Raw genomic sequence first — 17,030 nt, 5'->3', positions numbered from 1 at the left:
CATAAGATTTCTTCCCCTTCCCCTTATCAGAATTTCCTGAAGGTGGAATAGGAGGGCCAGAAGCACCTGATGCCATATTCTTGAACATAATATATATTTTATACAATAGAAGAAAAGAAAATTTAGGGATAGTACAATCAGAGATAAAAATGTGTAACAAGTAAACCAAAAACAATATTATACTCCAAAAACAAACCAAAAACACGAGTAAAGACCAAACACATCAACAACAGATGAAGTCACATTGTTTTCTGGATTTCCAATAAAAATCTATTAGTAAATGTTTAATCTTAAGACTTACATTGATAAGTCTTAAGATTGTGGACAACATTATAAATGCAACAAAAATAAGGAGGAACACACCCTAACTTTATTCAGTGCTAGAACTATGAAATTCATCTTCATTGTCATCTTCACCCTGTCCCTCTGCATTGTATTCTTCTGATTCCGTTGTATCTTCATCTATTTGCCCTTGAAATGATGAAATATTGTTAGGGTCCACTTCTTCAAGACCAGCTTCTACATCTTGTAATCGGACTACTTCTTCAACTTCAATGACGTCATTAACATGTGATATTTCCTCCACTTGGTATGCCACATCGACTTCTACATCATTAGAATCAATGCGACCTCTAGGCTTCGTTTTTATCGCAACACACCAACCTCGTTTGTCCGTGCGTGATGTAGGATATGGTACATAATACACTTGTTGTACATTATGTGCAATTATAAAAGGATCAAACAACACATATATTTTATCCATTTGAATATCCACAATGCCATACTTTGAATCCACCCTTGTACCTACTCTCGATGGATCAAACCAATCACAATAAAATAATACAATTTTCTTTTCAGTGGTTGTTGAATTGTATTCCAACTCATAGATGTGTTTAATGACACCATAGAAATCATCTTGACCTCCTTCTGTTAGCCCTTTAACATGAACCACACTATTTATTGTCCTCTTGTCCTGACTCCATACATGGGTATGAAATTTGTATCCATTATCAAAGAAGGTGTGCTATTCCTTTACACACCTTAAAGGAACAAGTGATAAATCTCTAAGCATAACATAGGCTTACGAATTTATACATCACAACATACATCACGTCTAAACCAAGCAGCAGGGAGTACTAACATAGAGCATGCATAGACTACAACGGAAAGACAATCACAAAAACACAAAACCATGGTTAGCTTCCCTTACCTTCATTAATCCTAGCTTCCTTTCCTTGCTCAAGATTCACAGCCTAAACTTTTACCTCTTCCAAGCTCACGTTCTTGCCACCAAGAAAAATCACTCTTTTGATTTTCCAGCTACTATCTCACAGTGCACACACTACTTTTCTATCTGTTTCTAAAATTTGTAACCAAAATTATCTTTAATCTCTCTTAGTCTCTCCACTTTAATAACCCACAGATCCACTAACCCTATTTGTTTGTCCTCCTGTACCTTTCTTTTTGGTAAAGTTGTTTGTAAAACCACTAAAAAAAACAAACTAACTCTTCTTTGTACAACACCTTAATCCCTTAAAGAAAATGAGCCCCACGCTGAAAAACATTAAAAAATGAACAACAAAATAAAATAATTTCCAACCTACGTTCCATAGGAAAAGGTTGAAATAAATTAATAAAACAAATAAATAATTTATTCATTAAGCAAGATTAAAACACAACCACTAGACCAACAAGTAATTATCACCAACAGGACTACAAGACCTTTACAAAAACACGTTTTTACATTAATTTTAAAGATAAGTCAAGACACAATATTATATTTATGCTCTAAAATTTTGAGTGTTGAAGTTGGAACACAAGGAACAAAAAAAACAACACAGGGGAAAAATCAGGAGTAAACATACCTTGCTTCAGTTTCTGATAGATCTTTTGCTTCACTGTACAACACTTTAAGCCTTCCCAATGAGGTACCCCACACTTCTCAACCACTTCAACACCTGTATCAACGTCAAAATAAAATTTCAACAAAAAAATAAACACATATCATAGCACAATGGATGATTCCTTATAGATTTCAACAAAAAAAATAAACACATATCATCTGATTATGATTCTCAAAAATGGAAGTAGCACCCTAAATGAAATATGTTGTAGATGATTCCTTATAGATTTCTAAATATGTGAGTTAATAGTAATATTGAAAGGTGATGTGCAGAACAAATTGAGGTTGATGATGAGTAAAGGTGAAATGAAAAGGTGGTGAAATTTTGCTCAAGTTAAGATGTCACTCATATGTCTTCTGTTTAGCCTATAAGATTAGGTAAAGCAGTCTAAATTGGTCTGATAGATGTGGGTTGCTCAAGTCCCTAAAGATTAGGTCTGTCAAATTATTTTTTCTCATCAAACACAAGCTGAGTTTCATTGTAGGGGGTGTTTGATGTCAAAGGAGGATAGTAGGTTTCATGTCTCACTAAGAAGAAAGAAAGAGATTGGATTCAGTTTTTCATTTCTTGTGAAGCAGACATCTATTGATTCTGGCATACTAATCAAGTGGACAAAGGGTTTTGCAGTCTCTGAAACTATATGCATTTATCTACCTTTCCTGAGTGCAGAGCCACCGTCCAATTTCTATTATTTAACTTGGTGTGCATTTATTCACATATTTAACTTCAAACAAAACTAATATAATAATTGCCTTGCCACTATATTTAAAAACTAACGATAAATTTTAATACAAGGGCATTGTGCATTATGAGGGGCAATGTAAGTTGTGTCATTTAATCAGAGCCACTAACTACAGTTTTATGTTTTGTTATACTTAAATGGTAACTTAAATATATTAACCCAACTCTGGCATGGCTGAAACATCAAACTACTTACACAGCCAGGAAGAGATGTCTAAGCCTTTCAAATGAGGCACTTTAGTTGTTACATGCTGCAGCATTGAACCAAAAGTTCAGATTCATTTAACTTAGTTTTTTGATTGGGAGTAATGAGGTGCTGAATGAATTTAAAAGTTCAATTGATGATTTACTTCAGTTGGACAAAATTGATAAATGCATAATCAAAAAATATCAAGGATTCTTGTAGCTCACTAGAAATAAATCCAATGAGGAAGGTGAACTGTTCAAGGATTTCATAAGAGGAGTGACACTAAGCTAGGGAGGTCTGGACAACCTCAAAGACTTCCAAAGGGAAAGAATGAAAACTATCACAAATATGGGTCACCTTTCTGATTTCTAATGTGACCCCTAGCTCCCATGTACCTAGCTTCACAATTGCTTAAGCCCAATTCATATACTACATCAAAAGAGGATACTTGTTGGACATAGCAGATGTTATAACTGAGGAGATTTTCAAAGTTTCATGTTCTGAACCTAATGGCTTGGCCTGGAGACAGACCCTTTCAAATGGGGGAATCTAGTGTAGTTATAGTGGTAGAAGAGCAACCACAACCATAGCAACTAACACCTCTTGAGAGCATACTTAATTTGTTAGCACTACTCTACAAGAAAAAGTTCCTTATAATGAAGGAACAAAGGAAGGAAGATCTGAAGGAAGCAAGCTAGAGTCTTCTGAACTAGAGGACTTCTTTGACTTTACACCAGAAAATTCTAAACCATATAAAATTAACATATTACACCAGGTTCAGATTCAAAAAGGCTATAATACAAGACAACCAACTCTAGCAATGCAGAATAGCCATAAATTCATGTCCATATATTACAATAACATGTATCATGGCATTCACGACTTTACATACTTAATACAATCAACAATACTTAAAAATTAACATTATATATAGTTTATATATATATATATATACATATATATATATATATACCAAAGTACATTGCATAACAAACCGAGGAAATTAAAAACACCTTTTTCTGGTTCCTTCGGCCTTCGCAGCACCAAGTTCTATGTCTCAGCTTAAACTGCAACACAGCAGCCTCAATCGATGCCTCGTCAAAATCCAACTACGTCTTGCCAGACGAACCAAAAATGGGGCAATGAAAATAAAATTAACACATATTAGGGTTCAATTTTAAAGATTTCTAGGCATTACAGATTACCATAAACATGAGGGGAAGAGAAGAATCACTTACCACATTTAAGGCTTGATAGAACATGGGTGGAGTCGACCGACAGCTGCAGATAATAGAGGTTCGAGAGGAGAGGTGACTGAAGGTTATAGACGGAGAACACGATTACCCCACAACGGCACCACGACTGGAACACCACGATTGGAGGCAGGGACTCCTACGGTTTGAGCGACGAAGATGATGGTTTGAGATTAAGCCTATGATTGATGACAATCGCTTGATGACAAGAATGGCCATAGAAGAACCAAATTTACTAAGCATTAGGGTTTGATTTACTTACCCGATTAAGCTACTCAACGCCCAACTACGGCACCGCACCCAACAATGATCCCTAACCACAGTGTTTGATGAAGGATTGATGAAGGTCACAATAATAGACAGAGAGAGACGAGGAAGAACCAAAGCACGATCTACACCCACACCGAAGAGGGCTCCACAGAAGGACACCGAATTGAGACCGAAGATGGTTCGAAAGAGAAAGGAAAGCGTGATGGTTCGACAGAGAAGAAATCTAGAGGGTTCGACAGAGAGAGGAAAGCTCGAGGTTGAGAAATGACACCCAGCTTCCACTTAATCAGAAATATATATTTTTAAAATAATTATTTCCCTGATCCGTATATAGTATCCGCAGATAACACCTGGTTCTAACTACAAACGAATAATACAACTTATATACGGATCTCATCCTTGAGTAATTTTCCCGCTATCACGCGCCAACCTTATATACAAAATTTATATACGGAACATCTGTATATAAATAACCGTATATAATATCCGTATATAAAATTTTTTCTAAATTCCATATATAAATTCCATATATAATATCTGTCTATATAAATCCATTATTTCTTGTAGTGATTCAGATTTTTTATGTTAACTTTAGGTTATATATAAATGTAGAGTGTTCACGTACAATACATTCTTAACATATATAGAGTTGTCAAATTTTAATGGTTAAAAACTTCACGTAATCATAACTTTTGCTAAGAAATTTATATTCTCTACAATCACGTCTAATCTAGGTAAAACATAAAATTTCTAAAATATTAAATGCAAAAAGTATTTTTTGTGTTAGTGTTCAGAATGGATTTGTTTTTATTATATTTTGGAACTTATGCGAGTTTATTTTGTGTTTGTCGTTCATAATACAATTATGAAAGTTCATGCTAATAACAACTTTAGTGATAACTTTAAATAGTTGAAAGTTCAAGTTCTGCAAAATAATGTCTTAATAGTTCTTGGAATAATGAATTTTGACATTGTACTAAGGACCTCCCCCTCTTATATATAAGAGTCTTTTTGTAAATAAGAGGAAAATAGAATTGTTGACGAAGTTAATTTGAGACTAGATAAATAATTTTATTATGTCACAAAATTAATATTATCCGTCATACTAAAAAAAAGGAATTTTAAAGTTAGATGATCTCATCATATGGTGATATGATCTAATGATCTCAATTATTTATGCTATGATAGTCTATTCTTCATACAAAGAAAGCTTTAACCATCCCTAGTTTTAGTGAAACAAATATTGTCAAAGTTTAGGTGAAACAAATACCATCATACAATAATTTCACCATAGACAACAACAAATATGATTATTAGAGTATCAGGATAACCTACAACAACAAGTACCACAATATGATTATTAGAGTATCAGGATAACCTACAATAACAAGAGGACCCTCAACATCAACATACACACTAATAATAATAAAATATCACATTCTTCTTACTCTATTTGTTTTGTCCTTTGATTTGATATATATCTTTTGTTTTTAATTAATTAATTTATTTTATAAAAATATATTTTTAGAGAAATGTATTTTACTATGTTTGAACCCATGACTCAAGTGTTACAAAGTATTTACCATTTGAGTTATTGTAAATTTTTGTTTAACTTATCACATTTTATTTTATATATAAGCTTATTAGTTATATTTTCCATTCATAAAGAAATTTATTACTATTAAAAGACACTACTATTTATTAAAATGAATAATTTAATGGACTTAAAAAAAAAGGACATTCATTCATACTATAAGTCTAACATGCAACAAAAGATCAAAACGCTACCAATGATGATTTTATTTAATATGGCTATAAATAAAAGGTTTGACATTCATAAACCAAGAAATAATTCCACGTGAAATATCAATGTGTTACGTGTGTGCCCTTAAATAGATTTGATATGTATTTTTCAAATGTGTGATTATTTTTTCCTTCTTTAATTTATTATTTTTATTAGAGTTATCAAAATGGGTCACAACCCGCGAGTCAACCCGGTCTACCATGGGTTTGAACCGTGTTGGGTCAGAAAAAATTGTATTTTTTTTTATGCGGGTTAGATTTCAACCTGACTCATTTAAACCTGACTCATGTGGTGGGCCGGGTTGGTCCACCAACCCACCTACCTAATTTTATTTTATTAAAAATTAATTTTAATTTTATAAAAAAATATTTATTATTTTGTTTTTGCTTGAAAAAATTATTTAAGTTTCTTATTTTCAAAATTAATTAAACACCCATGTTGGAAGAAGTGAAATTTGTTTAGATTTGTATTATAAAAAGTTTGTAATTTTTTTTATTTAAAAAAAATTGTAATTAAGTGAGCCTAAACCAACTCGTTTACCCACCAACCCGTGGTGGGTCGAGCCGCGTTCGAATTTTTCTGGCTCGCTAATAAATGAGTCGGGTTGGGTTGGCTCACTAAGTGACCAACCCGTGGTGAACCGGGTCGGGTCGGGCCGGGTGACCCGTTTTGACAGCTCTAATTTTTATTTCTTTTATATGTAATTTTTAGTCACTAAAAATTAATTTTATTTCTAAGTTTAAATTAGTTGTTAAAAAAACAAATAGTCTTGTTGTACAGAAGAATATACAATTGAATGAGCATATTTTTTTTACAATATATTTTAATTAAAATTTAAATAAGTATATTTTCAAATATTTTTATTGTAAAAGTTAATCCACTAGAAATGACGGAAAACATTCTAATTATATTTTTATTTTTTGCTAGTGAGATTAAATTATTAGTGACTTTTTTGTGTGTGTGTGAACCTAGAGTATTTTTAGTCGGAAGTGAATGATCAATCTCCTGTGCTATTGAGATTTTTTTTAAAACGGTTAATATTTTAAACAAGTGTTTAAGAATATTAATGACTGGAACAAGTTCGGTTTAAAATTAAATTAAACTCGCGGAAAAAATATTTAACTTAGTTTATATTTTAAAACGTGTAAATCCGAGTTGAATTACTTTTATTTGGATGATGTAAATATGACCAAAAAAAGTTATTATTTTTAATTTTTTATTGCTAATTATTATGCAAACTCATATCAAAAGTTAAGTTTTTACATATATAAATACATAAATTTTTTATTTTATACTTATTTTCTTACACCAACTTTTTACAGTATTATATATATATATATATATATATATATATATATATATATATATATATATATATATATATATATATATATATATATATATATATATAGATAGATATTGTTTTTAATGTCTCGAGTATAGAATACAATGCAAAATATATCTTGTTTACATTTAAAGAGCATGATACCATCCATTTTTAAAAGAAGACAAATTTTGAAGGCACTCTGAAGGTTTTATGTGACTCCAACACCATACCTTAATATTAAATTGCAAAACTGAAGTTTAAGATTATAAATATAATAATATCTTAAAATCTTTAATCTAAAATTACCTCCTCAATTTTTCAATTCTTGAGTCCAGACTCTCCTAGTTTTATGCAATGTCTTTCTATCATGTTCATATTTCATTAATCTTAATATACTAAAAGTTAAAACTTGTTTTCTTTTTCTCGTAAACTCTTTCAACATATTATGTTTCATCATTAAATTAGATTATATATACATATATATATATATATATAATTTTATATTTTATGAAAATTATGTAAAATATTTTTATTTATAAATAATATTTAAAGTACTTTTTTATGTGATAGTTACATGTTGAAAAGTATTTTTATACGATTTTTATAAAGTATATATAAAATAGATAAATAACTTAATTTAGAAATAAAATATAATTTTAAAAACAGTTTAAAGACGAAAAAATATTATTAATTTTAGAATTAATTATATTTTTAATTCTAAACTTTAAAAATTAATATATATATATATATATATATATATATATATATATATTTTATCTTAAGTCAAATATATTGAATTTTATTTATGAGTAAACACTGTTTTAAGCTAATTGTTTTATGTGTTTAATAGTTTAATACATGTTTCAAATGTGAGCTTGAAAAAGTATTTAATGATTAAAAGAATAAGTTAATATTATTAAATTAAATACATTATATCAATTCATTTTTAAATTTTAAGAACTAAAATGTATCTAAATTAAAATATAAACAAATTATAATTTCTGATCATAAACATATTTAATCCCTTAATTTTATACTAAAAAGAATGTATTTTAAAATATTAAAATTAATAAAAAATAGGAATAAAAAGAAGAATAGAAAATTTAAGTACGTGTTTCCGCACCAAAAGCAATGAGAATGTAGACAAAAATGTGATGTGAAGAGGAAGGAGAAATCTCTCTAAGAAAGTGTGACCACAATGGCACACTTAGTTTTTGTAAAGTGAAGTTTTGGGTTGATGAATGGTGTTGATTTATTGACAACCACTTTTCAGTTAGAATCACTTTCAACCACCAAACCAAACTTGTGATGAAATAAAGGATATGGGCCAAAGAGGGACAACATGTGAAGGTTAACTTCATGTGCCACATGTCAAAACGTTTCAGATCTCAAACCTACGCCAATGTCTGTTCCTTTCCAAAACCTTTAAATGAAGATAGGAGTGCTCATGTTCAACCATTGCTTACCATACATTTGTTTTGTGATTACAAATCACAGATATTTGTTTGGATCTGTGAACATTTGTGAATAATTAGGGTCCCATTTGTCAGAGAAGCCATGGTCCACACAACTATATAACTTCATCCAATATATAGTCACAACCATATAAATTCAACCAATATATCTTTTTCTCATATTAATTGCTCAATTTACTATTTTTAGTATTAAGAAAAAAACATTATTAGTATGTGATTCTTTTTTGTTTAAATGTCACAAATTTAAATTTGAGTGTGACTTTAATGATATAATATTATCAACTTGCTCCTAACACGATGTCATTTCTTTATATTGAAACTGATATTTTTAACCAATATTTATTTAGCTATTGATGAGTAATTTAACAGAAACTTTATCACTCAAAGCATAATAGTTAATAAAGCTGGTTAAAATTAAGAACAATAGATATCTTTTTTATTTCTTTCTATTTGTTATCAGAAGTTTTTATGTTAAGTATAATATGAAAATATATATATAATTTTTTAAATCGAGTGCAAAAATATAATTTTTGAAATATGTAAATATTCATCTTTATATTTATTTCTCAATTGTATTAATTTTTTTATTAATAGTTTTTTAGAGATAAAAATTTATCATTTTTTACTTATTTATTTAATTATTTTACTTATGTATTCAATTGTTATTTAGTATTTTATTTATTATTTATATAATAATATTTTTTTATATTTAACATTAAAATTAAAAATTGACAATAAATACTTAATATACTAATTTTTTATTTGTTATAATTTTTATTTTTTATAAAAAATATCATTTAATTAATATTTAAAATTTTAAAAAAAAATGAATACAAATACCAATATATTTGTTCTTTAATAAATATAAAAATAGTATTCAAATTTTATATTTATGTACACTTCCTTTATATATAGTAAATAATTCAATCTTTAATTATTTTATTTATGTAATATTTAATTTTAGTAATATAAAACTATTAAAGTGAGAGCTACAAAAAAGATAGCTTACAACAAATTCGAGATTTCAAAAGAAGAAAAATCTACATTTGAAGAACTAAAGAAGTTATCTATACCGCAGCTTCACCACCAACTTCTACGCAGAGACAACTGAAAATATATCTTTCCTAAATTTACACCAATTAAGGTGATCATTGCAAAAGAGAAAACACACACAAACAAAAAGAAAAACAAAGATAAACTAATGATAAAAGAGTTTAACATGGTAAAAATAAAATTCAACATACAATTTTAATCATGGAACTAGTAAATCATTTTCCCTCGTTCACACCACTGACTAAGACTTGACCAAACCCTTTACAATATAGTATAAATGTCGAGTCATGAAATAACACGTAGATAGTGTTAAAATGTTGTCAAAGTATCATTATCCTTGTTTTAATTCTTATCAAACTATTAATGTGAAATTATAATCAAAGCATTAAAAAAGGAGAATTACATTTTCAAATTATAAAATTTATAATATTTTAAATTCTAAAATAATGGTATAAGAGATTTAATAAGTTCATTGACTATATCAAAAGTTTTTATAATATATTTGTTTATCACAATGAAGTGGAAAAGGATTCCAATATTTGTCTTTTGTTGTTTACAAACATATACTTATAATATGTATGTATAGGATGAAATACAAATACAAACGTTGAAGTAATTATTTTGTAGTGAAATTGAGATGAAAAACTTAAAAGGTTTTTGTACAATTTTGGGCATGAAAATTAAAAAGCTATTTTTGAGTAAACAAAAATATATTTAGAAGGTTTTAGATCATTTGACATGAGTCATACCAAATCAATTACTACTCTATTGAAATTATCTATTTTCTATTCGTAACTAATGTCACTTTTCAAAATTAAAAAGATGAATATAGGATTCACGTTCCTCATGCTAGTGTAGCCAGGAGTTTGATATATACGATGGTGTGCACCATACAGTGAAGATTATTTATCTCCTAAAGTATGTCCGTTCATAATTTATATTTGACAATTGTTTCATTTAGCAAATTAAACTTTTTGTTATGTACTTAGTTAAGATTGTGTCAAATTTATATTGATGAACGTAACCAAATCACTTAGAGTTAGAGAGTTAAATTAACATATAAATATAATTCGTGTTGATGATTAGTATAATTTGCTCTTTTTTAATTTGTGAGTATATCTAAAACTTTGAAATCATTATTTTTGTCCATATACATATATGTTCATTAATAAAATTTATAGAGATTAATTTTTTTTCTTAATATTTTTGTTTTTTTCTTAATATTTTTGTTTTTTTCTTACATTTTGTATTCATTAAGCATTTTGTTTATAAGTTTTTTTATCTCTAATACTTAAAAAAAAAGATTGTTAGGATAACTTTTGAGTATTTTGAATAGCCATGCATAGCTTTGTGTATTTATCAGTCATAAATTTTAATATATAATATTTATAATAAAAAAAATTCATTAATGAAAATCTGTATATATTTAAATGAGAATTGTATGTAAATTAAATTAGAGTAAACCAATATAAAAATTATATAAAAATTGAAAGTATTACATTGTTGCATTTATCACTTATATAGTAGCTTTTTATTATTTTAAAAGATGTTCTAAATATATTTTTAAATTATTTTTAAACTATAAGACTATCTGTAGCGTAGGGGTCACACGATTATGAAGAGTAATGCACACCATTTAAGACGGACGACTTGGAGGATAAAGAATAACCGTGATACCCATACTGGATCTGTCCAAGCGGCTCCAGTTGGGCCGGACAACCTCCTTCGACAGATAAATTTTTTCTTCAAGGATTAAGCTAAGAGGGTTATTCTTTACACCACCTCAGATTGCTCCTTCCACCACCACATTTTTTGAAAATTACAAAACTATCTTTATATTTTAAAAAATCCTACATCTCCACTTCTTTTCTTCAACGACCGTTGAAGAAAAAATTCTTCAACGAATATGTCACCTCCGTTAACGGATGTGGCCACATCCGTTCAGGCTTTCTGTTTTCTTTTTTAGTTTATTAATTTATTATATTTTAAATTTATATATATATATATATATATATATATATATATATATATTTAAATTTGTTACGTAATTATATATAAATTAATTTCATTTCATTTAATGAAATGATTAATATTAATTTAATTTAACTATATTATTTTTTAAATAATTATAATCAACGGATATGCATATCTATTTATTATAATTAATAAAAAAATAATTAAATTAAATTAATAATAATTATTTAATTAAATAAAATAAAATAAATTCACGTAATATTATAAAAAAAATTTAAATAATCTATAAACTAATTAAAATATAATATTTTAATAAACTAAAAATTAAAAAAAAAAGTATAAAGCTTAAACGGACGTGGCCATATTTGTTAACGAATGTGACATATTCGTTGAAGAATTTTTTCTTCAACGGATGTTGACATCTGTTGAAGAAAAAAAGTGGGAATGTATGATATTTTAAAATGTGAAGGATAATTTTGAAACTTTCAAAAAAGTGTAGTGATACTGGGAACAATTGAGATGGTGTAGGAAGTAACCCTCTTAAGGAAAATATTGATTAAAAGTAATGGGTTGAGATTAAGTCGAGATTAAGACATCATTAATCTCAAACCCATTTCAAAAACTATAAATATAAGTTAATGGTAAGAACTAGATGATCGTATTTACTGTACATTTAATATTGTTGCTCTAACTCCCATACGGACAATTTGTTAGATTGAACGATTAGTTACCAAACGACCTTAAAAAAAAAATTGTGAAGTGTTGAAGTGATTCGACTTTATCAAACGTGTAATCAACAACTTAATAATTTTTTTTTTCGAATGTTTAATAAGCTTTACTCGACTTCTATTAAAATGTGTTTCCATAATATAAAACCTTAGTCATTACTCATTTTAGGACATGTAATCTTATAAATGATAAATTCGAAAATACTTATGTCATAGGTGTTTTTACAAACTTCCCACATAAATGCTCGAAAATGATAGTTTCATGACCATTTATAATGCCAAAAATTCATATTTAGTACAATTTTGGAATGACGTTTTTAGACAGTACTCTTGGATAGCTTATTCTAGGAGAACTTTTAAACACGTTCTCAACAATATGCAATGATGACAAACATTTACGAGCTGACACCGTACCTACCTTTCAGTAAACTAAACTACATTGCACATGTGCTCCTCCCCATCAGTCGCCAACACATCACCAAAAAATTTAGCATTATACATGTTTTACGGTTTTATAGGATTTTAACTTTTATTTAGAATCAACGGATTTGATTTACTGTTCCTTACATCGGTTTGATATTATGTCGTTACAAAGAAAAGAAAAGAAACATCAAAAGCAAATAATAGCAATTACGCATTTTGCCTCTGCACCCCAAGAATTTATTTTCGTAACCCTAATGAAAATTTTACTCTTCATAAAAGTGATTTCCTGATTACCAATTCTGGAAATAGATAAAAAATTTCAAAATATGATCTTCACAATAAGATTTTTGAAACAATTTTCGCATCAAATACGTTTTAGAACAAATTTTGTAAAATAAAAATGTTCAAAACAAGCTTTTAAAAACTTGTATAATATATTCTAGATTGAGTTTTTTGGAATGACCTTTCTAGAATAAAATTTTCGGAACACGAAATATATTATGGAAAGAGCTTTTTTTTCCCATCTTTTCTTTCTTTTTTTTCCTATGTAGTATTCTATCTTCTTGCGACGGCAAAAACAACTGTAGCGGCAATGGTAGTATGACATAGTGAGAGGGTATTTTAGTCTTTTTAGTGTTAGTGTGAAAGTGTATTTAGTAACGATGGGATTGCAGAAAGCAAAAGACTAATATTTGAATGAGAAATGAGGTATACAGACCACCAACCATAGGGGCTTTCTTTATGCATCCAACATTTTTTTCTGCACCCCCACATTTTTCTTCTGCATCTTCAAATTTTTCTAAAATCCTCACTCACCTCACACTTTCACCCTCACTTCCGCACACTTATACCCCACACATTTTCACTTTCATTGTTGTACTCACCTCTGTCACAATTTCACCTCTCCCCCACACACCTGCACCTCACCACCTCCAACCTTTTCTTTCCCCTCCCTTTCCACCGTATCCATGCACTTCATGTTCCTTCCAAGTAAGTTTAATTTTTATTTTTTCTTATCGTTTATTTAGGGATAGTAATGGGGTGAAAAATTTGTAAATTTGTTATAGTTGAATTGGATGTCAAAATTTGTAGATGACTTATAAACGTTTGGGAAAACTATAGTTAGGGTACGCGATTTTGAAATCGGTTAAGAAAGGTACTAGATTTCAAAATTTAATTAGAGAAGGTATCAAATTAGGAAAGATATCAAATTTTGAAATCCACTTAGGGAAGATATTGAATTTCAAAATTCGATTAAGAAGTTTACCGAATTTTGAAATCAGATTAGGGAAGTTATTGAATTTTGAAATCCAATTTAAGAATGTTTCATATTTCAAAATTTGGTTTATGAATGTCTTGAATTTCGAAATACAATTTAGTGGTGTGCTAGATTTCAAAACGTCAAATTTAGACTTTTTTTAAATGATATCTTTATTTTATCATGTTATAGGATTATGATGTTTTGAATTGTATCCCAACATGAACACAAGTCCTCGTACCGATTTCCAATACCTTCATTAGACTCCAGTGATTAGACTCAATCCTGACACAAATGAAATCAACTATATCATAGAACATCTAACAAAATAATTAAATAAAATAGATTCAAACATATTTGTTTGATGTTATGTTTCATAAATGTATTACTTTGTTTGTCCATGCCTTCACAACGTATTTCTTATAAAGAATTATCCATGATTCATTGACATATTCAAAGAATAAAGGTCATGAATTACAAACATAATAAAGGTGATCAATACAATGACTACATGTTGACTCATGCTCATAATCCATGACATTTTCCTATGCTTCCATGACAACATCCCATGCCTCAAAAAATTCATTACCATTTTGCACTTGGCTAATACTTTTTTCTAAATGTGGAAACGACATAGGAGATGATAGTTTCCACATTTAGGAAATACAATGTTAATGACATTTATCAAAGTTAAGTTTTCGTCACTGACAATGACTTTAGGACCACCATCAAATGTCAGAAATAATTCTCTTTGTTTTTCAAGAGCCTAAGTGAAATTATTTTGTCGTTAACTCGATAAGAATACAAAGACAATTGAGAAAGTAAACCCCGTTGATGTCACACAAACTATCTCAAGTAATGACAACCTATATTTATTGATTTTGTAGGTGCTATCCATTAAGAAAATAATGTTAAATGCATTCAACAATTTTACTACATCAGAATGTGTCCAAAAGAGGTCACTTACCATAAGTGATTTATCTATACATTTACTCCAATGAATGTATTTATCACGTTCGAACATCATTAGTTGCTTTCAGTTATGGAATCTCTCAATGATCGTTTGTAAGTGTATCTTGCATTTTATTATTTATTGGTTGTTGTCACATTACACTCATTACTTTTTTAGACTAATGATAATGTTTACAAGCTTTACTCGACTCTTGGAAGTCCATTGGATTTTAACTTCCTAACAAAAGGGTGACCAACTAAAATTTTTGACAAATCATGATTATGATATCCATATATTACCTTCAATATTCATCTCTTTCCATTTCCAATTAGTTTGCCTCTCAATTTAAAAGGAGAATCATATTTTCTTATGTCAAATATACTAGATAGAATATTAGATTTGTATTTCTTGTACTTTCCACTCATTTCACATTTTAACAATACATGTTTTTCTCTCAAGTCGACCATTGACTTTATCAGATCTTATAATGACAACAACAAAACTGAGATGAAAATAAATTCTTCAAACCCATTGAATTAACTCATCAAGTAGGAAAAATTTGATAATTGTAAAGTTGTTTGTATAATCTTTCTCTCACGTTTCATTTATAAAAGAAGAGAAATTTGACATAAAACTATCATTTACTTATTATTTCATAAAACTTAAAAAATATACCCTAATATCTTACAATATGACATCAAAATAGAATACCTCATTTGAATAATAATAACTAAAATAAAAATTAACAACAAATTATAAAATAGAAAACACCAAATAACTAAAAAAAAGGCAAAACACATCAAATAAAAATAGCAACATTTCAAAATTGGAGAGACTCCAAAACTAAATTTCAAAATCTAAAAGATTCCAAAATTGAATTTCAAAATTTAGGAGATTACAAAACCGGATTTTGATATACGGAAGACTCCAAAACAAAATTTTGAAATCTAAGAGATTATACAACTAGATTTCAAAATCTAAAAGACTCTGAAATCGAATTTCAAAATTGAAGATAACAAAATTGAATTTTGAAATCTAGGATATGCTTACATAATATTTCGAAATCTAGTATTTACTTTAAACGAGATTACCGGCGTACTAAATCTATTTCTTAATCAGATGTCAAAATTTGACATTTTTATAAACTGGATTTTAAAATCCAATCATGAACGAAAAATGAAAAATAATTCACAGTCAATTTTCATCGAAGAACTAAAAAAACAACGGTCTAAATGAAGAAGAAGGAAGTAAATACATACCTATCTACTTCAACCAAAACGAACAAAAAATCCATTGAAAACAAAATTCATTAAAGAGCAACACCCAAGAAGAACACTGAAGAAGAGAAACACCGTTGAAGAGTCTCTTTCATGAAAATGACTTGGAAGTGCTGGAAAATTAAATATAACAACGACAATAGTAAATACAGGTGGATAATTAGTAATTATTATTTGAATAATTAATTTAATAATTTATTAATATGTAGGGTTATAATGGATATCACAGTAAAGTTTAGGAGTGCAGGAAATAAAAATAAGTGGGGTGCAAGAAGAAGCCCGCACGACGGTAAGGCAATTCCTGACAGCAACAAAGGAATCATGCACTAGCTCTAGGAGTAAAATCGAAAAAGATCGCATGATGGGAGAGAAGAAAATTCTGGTAGGAAGAAAACCCCATTGTT

Source organism: Vigna angularis, chromosome 4 (assembly GCF_016808095.1).
Source record: "Vigna angularis cultivar LongXiaoDou No.4 chromosome 4, ASM1680809v1, whole genome shotgun sequence".
NCBI classification, from domain to species: Eukaryota; Viridiplantae; Streptophyta; class Magnoliopsida; order Fabales; family Fabaceae; genus Vigna; species Vigna angularis.
The sequence above is the reverse complement of the archived record's forward strand: the minus strand, read 5'-3'. Positions refer to the sequence as shown.